Below are 8,650 nucleotides of genomic sequence, written 5' to 3' on the forward strand. Positions count from 1 at the left end.
TGTGCACTGTTTTGTGTGGGTGGTATAAATTCCTTTTGTATTGTTCAGAGGAGCAAGAGTCATTTGTACTTTTCCGCCCACCAAACAACTGTGGCCCTTTGAACGCGGGACACATATTTACTGTATAACGCAATGTCTATTTTCGTATTGTGTAAAGCTGTTTCTCTTTCGGGTCCCTTCTATAACTGTCTTTTTTGAGGTTCTGACGCAGAGGTAGTGATCGTGGCCGCCACTAGGGCGGTCCGGGTTCGAATCCTGCCAAATGATGAAATAATTTCAGTATTGCTGCGCTGCGAGTCGTTACTCCAACTCTCGTGGGCGGGAAGTTTAGTGTGAGTGTGAGTGTGTGTGTGTGTGTGTGTGTGTGTGTGTGTGTGTGTGTGTGTGTGTGTGTGTGTGTGTGTGTGTGTGTGTGTGTGTGTGTGTGTGTGTGTGTGTGTGCGTGTGAGGTTACAGCATTACCCATAGATCTGTCATATATGAGCTCTGAGCTCTCTTACGATAGGGTAATAGCTGTCAATCACGAGTCCAACACGTGATCCAAGACCACGGTGAATTACACACATGTTCATCACGTGATCAGAGATCACAAGGACAAAGACACGTACATGAAGTTTATGTGTCAACAAATACGTCTTTAAGAATGTAATATGCTTTAAGTGGCTTTATGTGACCTCGAGACGCCCCCATCTGTCTCCATGGAGTCTACCCAAATGTCTACGACGTCCCCTACGTCACTCCAGGGGGAGGGGGGAGAGCCAAGCAAGAACGGCGTGTTACCAAAAGCCGTCCCGCATTCCTCCATGGATACATACACATTCATACATTCATAGTGTGGAGTGAGAGAAAATCCTCATCAAACTTCTTTCCAAATTAGATTCCTCTTTTAATGAAAATCACAAGAGCATTCATTAAGAAATTTTCATATATGTTACTACAACCTTTGCAAGAAAATACTTAGAATATTTCTCATAGAAAGTGTAATTGTGTTATAAATCTGGAAAGGGATTTATTTGCATATGTGCAGCTCTGTGGGAGAGTGATCCAAGCACCACGGGCCGCCAACAACCGACCTGGGCTTCCAGCAATGCCTGGTGAGAGTGGGATTCATCTCTCTTGGCTAAGGTAACTCCGGGGGAGACGAATCCAACTCCCATGAAGCCCAGGTCGGCTGGTTCAGCATGATATCAGGGTCTGGCGGCCCGTGGCGCTTGGATCATTCTCCCACGGAGCTATTTATATGCGAATGAATTGTTGCCTCACTGTGGTGGGTGTCAAGTGAGAATATTTTGTTTATGGATATAACGCGACCACAAAGCGCACATTAAAGTCAGGGTGGTTCGAATTTCGGTTTTTGACTACGGGAGAAAAATTTAGACATACATATATATGTATATATATATATATATATATATATAATATATATATATGTATATAGAAATGTACATATATATATCTATATATATGTATATATATATCTATATATATATGTATATATGTAAATATCTAAATATGTATGCAAACACACATGTATCCATACATATAATATATATATATATACAGGCGATTAAGACCAGAATTGCTCCCCCTCTCTCTCCCACTCCCACTGCATAAACTTAGTTGTCCTTTACCAGGCCAAAAACAATCCTGTTGAAGGAGGCAAGAGATTTTTTGAAGGAGAAGGAGGAGACTTAGTTTTTTGTTTCTAAGTCGGGAGTATGCCTCTCCCACCCACCCACAAAAAAAAAAAAAAAAAAAAAAAAAAAAAAAAAAAATGAAATATCTAGAAAATTTAATAATCATTTATCATTCATTTTAATTACAGGAAAACTAACCAGGAAGAGTGGTGTAAGGAATTTGGTTCAGTCATTTAATCGTGAAACATGTTATTTGTTGACTAAATTATTTCATGTTGTTAATTAGACTTCACTGAATCACTTTTAGACTTCGTTTTCTTTCCTTCTCTTATTATCTCCTCTTTTTACACTTGTTCTTATTTGTATCTCTCTCTTTTTCCTAGTTCTGACTTTTTATTAGGATGAATCTATCTTATTGAATAACCAACATTGGCTGAAATAAAGATGTCATAAAGGAATTAAAAAATGGAAAAGCTCCAGGCTGTGATGAAATACCAGCAGACCTGCTAAAAAGAAATGGAGCTAAAGAGCTGGAAAAAGATATTTATAAATCAATGAAAGAAATATGGAATAAAAAAAATACCAACAAAATGGCAAATGGGGGTAGTTATTCCAATTTATATGAAAGGAAGCAAACTAGAGTGTGCCAATTATAGAGGGATAAGCCTACTATGTGTGAATTTAGGCGAAACAGATCAACTATGGATCATATTCACACAGTCCGCCAACAAATGGAGAAATATTACGAATATGGTAAGACCCTATATCAGCTATTTGTAGATTTCAAACAAGCATATGATAGTGTGCACAAACCATCAACGTGGCACATAATAGCAGAACTAAATATCCCAGCTGAATTAATATCCCTCATTAAAACGTGCTATGCTACATAGGAAGCAGATGTACAGTAAGCGTTGGAGGTAAAACGACAGAAAGTTTCAACATACACAGTGGCCTTAGGCAGGGATGTATGCTGTCACATTTACTATTCAATATTGCACTGGAGAAAGCAGTCAGGCAAATTACCAACCATCCAGGTGGAACTAAGTTATCCAATGGTCAGATAACCCACCTCACTTACGCCGATGATGTGGATGTGGTGGCTGAGACTGTGAAGGAAATTAACGAAATCTCTACAGTGTTCCAGAGAACAGCAGAACACATAGGCCTAAAATGCAATGAGCAGAAAACGGAAATTATGAAAATAAGTAGAAATGGCAATTATACACCAGGAGAAGAGCAAGTTGAATCACCAAGTGTGAAGAAAGTGGATAAGTTCAAGTACCTGGGATCCATTGTCAGTGAGAGAAATGAATTGGACATAGATATAAACGAACGAATAGCTCTAGGAAACAGATGATACCATGACCCGGCGTCTGTAATGAAGAGTCGGACCATCAGCAGAAGAACTAAGATAAGAACATATAACATTGTAATAAAACCAATAGTCCTGTACGGATGTGAGACATGGACACTGACAAAAGAAAAGAAGAGACTGGATTTTTTTTTTCTAACAATACCCTGAGAAGAATCCCTGGCCCAGTATATAATGAAGAAAGGAAATGGAGACGAAGACATAACAGGGAAATTAGAGATGAAACCGGACAACTATACATTCAGGATGAAGTACGGGGAAGAAGAGCAAGGTGGGCTGGACACTGCGTCCGAATGGAGGCAGACAGACCACCAAGGAAGGTGATGGAACGAAGAGTAGAGGGCAGACGACCATTAGAGAGACCCAGGTACAGATGGGCGGATGGAGTAAGGAAGGACGTGGAGAGGGTGGCACCAAGAGAGGACTGCAAAGAATTGACAGAGGATAGAACCATCCGGAGAGACATAGTGAAGGCGGTGAAGGGCCGTCCGGCCTGACAACTAACAGAGTAAGAGTAAGTAATGAATCTATCTTTTCTTCTCTTTTTCCATTTTTATTCCTCCTCCTCGTACTCCATATGGAGTATTGAATTTGGGGGGGGGGGCTAAGTGGCGCCCCTACCGACCTGAGTCACGTATAATGGAAACTAATTTGAACTTAAAAGCAAATGCTGGTTTATTTTTAGCTTCTCTTGTCTCTCCATTCTTCTAACTGGTCTAAGTCTATCCGTTAACCCTCACCACGGTTCCTCCTTCTCTTCCTCTTTCTCTTTCTCCTCTTTTTCCTATTCCGCCTCTTCATCTCCCCGTTCTCCCTCCTCTTCCTCCTCCCCTCACTTCTCCTTTTCCTCCTTTACCCTCTCCTCCTATTCTTCCCTTCCCTTTTCCACCTCCTCCTGCTTTTCCTCCTCTCACCTCCATTTCTCTCTTTGATCCCCTCCACCACTACCACCACCACCACCAGATCATGAGGAATAACACATGTGTATACACTCAGGCACTCTCTCTCTCTCTCTCACACACACACACACACACACACACACACACACACACACACACACACACACACACACACACACACACACACACACACACACACACACACACACACACACACACACACACACACACACACACTCACACATACACACACACAAACACGCACACAAACACTCACACACACGCACACACACACACACACACACACACACAGACACACACACACACACACACACACACACACACACACACACACACACACACACACACACACACACACACACACACACACACACACACACACACACACACACACACACACACACACACACAAACACACACACAAACACTCACACACACACACACACACACACACACACACACACACACACACACACACACACACACACACACACACACACACACACACACACACACACACACACACACACACACACACACACACACACACACACACACACACACACACACACACACACACACACACACACACACACACACACACACACACACACACACACACACACACACACACACACACACACACACACACACACACACACACACACACACATACACTTCTGATGTCGGCCAGGCTGTTCTTGAGGTAGGCTGTTGAGCAGTCTACCCCATCAACAGCCTGGCCGACATCAGAAGAAAAAACTCCTCAGCGGAGACCCCCATCAACACTTCTGTAATAGAGCAAAAAAGAAAAGTGACCTTTAGTCCAGATATCAACCTCTGTTACGTTAATGCTCGCAGCTTACGAAACAAATTTGAAGATCTAAAAATTCTCGGAGCGACAGGTAACTATCACATGATAGGAGTAACGATAACATAGTTATGGTTGGACACATCGAGTCGAGATTTTATTGCGGAATAATGTTTGCCCGGGCTGTTTAATTTTCATTTGCGAAAAAGAAAATAGAATAGGTTGTGGAGTAATCTTGTTCGTCCATATTCACTCCAACCATCACTGTTAAAAACAGAGGCAGTAACAAAGGTTGATATATTGATTCTTGAAATTAAAAACAATTGCAGTAAATCTAAAGTAACGATTGCACTTGCTTATAGACCACCGGGTCAGTTGCTGGAAAATGATGAAAAATCATTCGATTTAATCGTAGAAACTAACCAACGCTGCGAGACAGTTATCATGGAAGACTTTAATTTACGGGTTAAGAGATGGGGCGAGGATTTGAATTCGCATACAGGACGAGACTTGTATAGTAACTTACTAGAAAGTGACTTCCACCAATGCGTAAACAGCCCTACTCGAGAAAATAATATCCTTGACCTAATACTTTCTATAACAGAGAATCTTGTAAATGAAGTGAATGTCGGCCCAATATTCAGTACTAGCAATCATCGTAGCCTTACAATCATCCGATCATTACTGGAAATCTCAGACTGGAGCAAGACCTTGAACGAGATCGATATTGATAAAGCGTGGGAAAACTTCACCATGGAGCTAAACAATGCTATAAATCTGTGTTCCCTATCGTGAAAGACGTCCGGCAACAAATAAACCAAAATGCTTGAATAGGTAAAATAGTAACAACCTCTCTCGTAAAAAGCGTGCGTACAAAAAGTATTTATCAACTAAGATCCAAGACGATAAACTAACACTAGACAGAATTCGCCGCGAAACCAAAACATTGATAAAGCGTAGCAAGAAAAATCTTAGAGAGTATATTACTGAGACAAGCAAATCGAACTCTACAGAATTCTATAGTTATGAAAAAAAAAAAAAAAAAAAAAAAACGCTTACCTGCGGCATTAAACCAATAATGACGATGAAGGTAAACATACGGATGATGAAAATGAGATGGCCTCAATCCTTAATCAATATTTTGCATCCGTCTTCACATACGAGGATTGCTCAGCCTATCAGCCACAAGAACATAATTACCGAAAGTGAAATCGTACAATTAATTGATAAACTCAAAATAGATAAAGCCCAGGAATTTGACAAAATTTCACCTAGAATTTTGCGAGAAGTCAAAAATCAAATCAGTAAACCCTTGTGCATCCTTTTCAACAAATCTTTAACACTTGGTAAAGTCCCATCAGATTGGAAATGTGCTAGCGTAACACTAGTATTCAAGAAAGGGGACAAATTACAACCAGGCAACAACAGGCCGATTAGCCTGACTTCGATTATGTGAAAAACTGCTAGAGACCATCATTCGCGACAGTGGGGTGAATTCATTTTAGAAGAAAATAAAATTATGAAAGATTCGCAACATGACTTCCGTAGCAAACGCTCATGTCTAATCTACTTGACTTCTTTCATGACGTCTTTAACAAATACGAGGAATGATCTGTTGATATAGTTTATCTAGATTTTCAGAAGGCATTCGATAAAGTTCCCCATAAACGATTGCTCGACAAATTAAAAACGCATAGTATTTCTGGTCTTATCCACAACTGGATTAAAGATTGGCTCTCTGAGTAAAAACAGAGAGCTGTAATTAACGGGGCCTCATCTATCTGGCTCGACGTTAAAAGTGGCGTACCGCAAGGATTAGTTTTGGGACGGCCTCCTCTGCAAAGTATCAGAATTTGCTGATGACACAAAATTACCGGTAAAGTAACAACCACCAAAGAGAAAGAAACTCTGCAATCCGATATAGACAGACTATTAAGGTGGGCTAGTAAGCGGCAAATGAAATTTAACGTTAACAAATGTAAAGTCATGCACATTGGAAGTAATAATGATCACATCCAATATCAAATGAATGACGAAATACTGGATTCAGTAACTAAAGAAAAAGATCTAGGAGTTTTAATATCAACAACAGCCTGGCCGACATCAGAAGTGTGTGTGTGTGTGTGTGTGTGTGTGTGTGTGTGTGTGTGTGTGTGTGTGTGTGTGTGTGTGTATGTGTGTGTGTGTGTGTGTGCATATGTGTGTGTGTGTGTGTGCGCGCGCGTGAGTGTGTACACATGTGTTATTCCTCATGATCTGGTGGTGGTGGTAGTGGTGGAGGGGATTAAAGAGAGAAATGGAGGTGAGAGGAGGAAGAGGAAGAGGAGGAGGAGGTGGAAAAGGGAAGGGAAGAATATGAGAGAGTAAAGGAGGAAAAGGAGAAGTGAGGGGAGGAGGAAGAGGAGGGAGAATGGGGAGATGAAGAGGCGGAATAGGAAAAAGAGGAGAAAGAGAAAGAGGAAGAGGAGGAGGAAGAGTGGTGAGGGTTAACGGATAGACTTAGACCAGTTAGAAGAACAGAGAGACAATAGAATTTAGAAATAAACCTGCATTTGCTTTTGAGTTGAAATTAGTTTCCATTATACGTTACTCAGATCGGTAGGGGCGCCACTTAGGTTCCCCCCCCCTCAAATTCAATACTCCATACGAGCTACAAAGAGGAGGAATAAAAATGGAAAAAGAGAAGAAAAGATAGATTCATTACTTGCTCCTACTCTGTCAGTTGTCAGGCCGGACGGCCCTTCACCGCCTTCACTATGCCTCTCCGGATGGTTCTATCATCTGCCAATTCTTTGCAGTCCTCTCTTGGTGCCACCCTCTCCACGTCCTTCCTTACTTCATCCATCCATCTGTACCTGGGTCTCTCTAATGGTCATCTGCCCTCTACTCCTCCTTCCATCACCTTCCTTGGTAGTCTGTCTGCCTCCATTCGGACGCAGTGTCCAGCCCACATTGCTCTTCTTCCCCGTACTTCATCCTGAATGTACGGTTGTCCGGTTTCATCTCTAATTTTCCTGTTATGTCTTCGTCTCCATTTCCCTTCTTCTTCATCATATACTGGGCCGAGGATTCTTCTCAGGTTATTGTTTGAAAAACAAAACAAAACAAAAAACTCCAGTCTCTTCTTTTCTTTTGTCAGTGTCCATGTCTCACATCCGTACAGGACTGTTGGTTTTATTACAATGTTATATGTTCTTATCTTAGTTCTTCTGCTGATGGTCCGACTCTTCATTACAGACGCCAGAGCATGGTATCATCTGTTTCCTAGAGCTATTCGTTCGTTTATTTCTGTGTCCAATTCATTTCTCTCACTGACAATGGATCCCAGGTACTTGAACTTATCCACTTTCTTCACACTTGGTGATTCAACTTGCTCTTCTGCTGGTGTATAATTGGCATTTCTACTTAGTTTCATAATTGCCCTTTTCTGCTCATTGCATTTTAGGCCTATGTGTTCTGCTGTTCTCTGGAATACTGTAGAGATTTCGTTAATTTCCTCCACAGTCTCAGCCACCACATCCACATCATCGGCGTAAGTGAGGTGGGTCATCTGACCATTGGATAACTTAGTTCCACCTAGATTGTTGGTAATGTGCCTGACTGCTTTCTCCAGTGCAAGGTTAAATAGTAAAGGTGACAACATGCATCCCTGTCTAAGGCCACTGTGTATGTTGAAACTTTCTGTCTTTTTACCGCCAACGCTTACTGTACATCTGCTTCCTATGTAGCATAGCACGTTTTAATGAGGGATATTAATTTAGCTGGGATATTTAGTTCTGCCATTATGTGCCACATTGATGGTCTGTGCACACTATCATATGCTTGTTTGAAATCTACAAATAGCTGATATAGGGTCTTACCATATTCGTAATATTTCTCCATTAGTTGGCGGACTGTGTGAATACGA

The sequence above is a fragment of the Oratosquilla oratoria genome, chromosome 1 (genome assembly GCF_046742065.1).
Source record: "Oratosquilla oratoria isolate Oo_2021 chromosome 1, ASM4674206v1, whole genome shotgun sequence".
Taxonomy (NCBI): Eukaryota; Metazoa; Arthropoda; class Malacostraca; order Stomatopoda; family Squillidae; genus Oratosquilla; species Oratosquilla oratoria.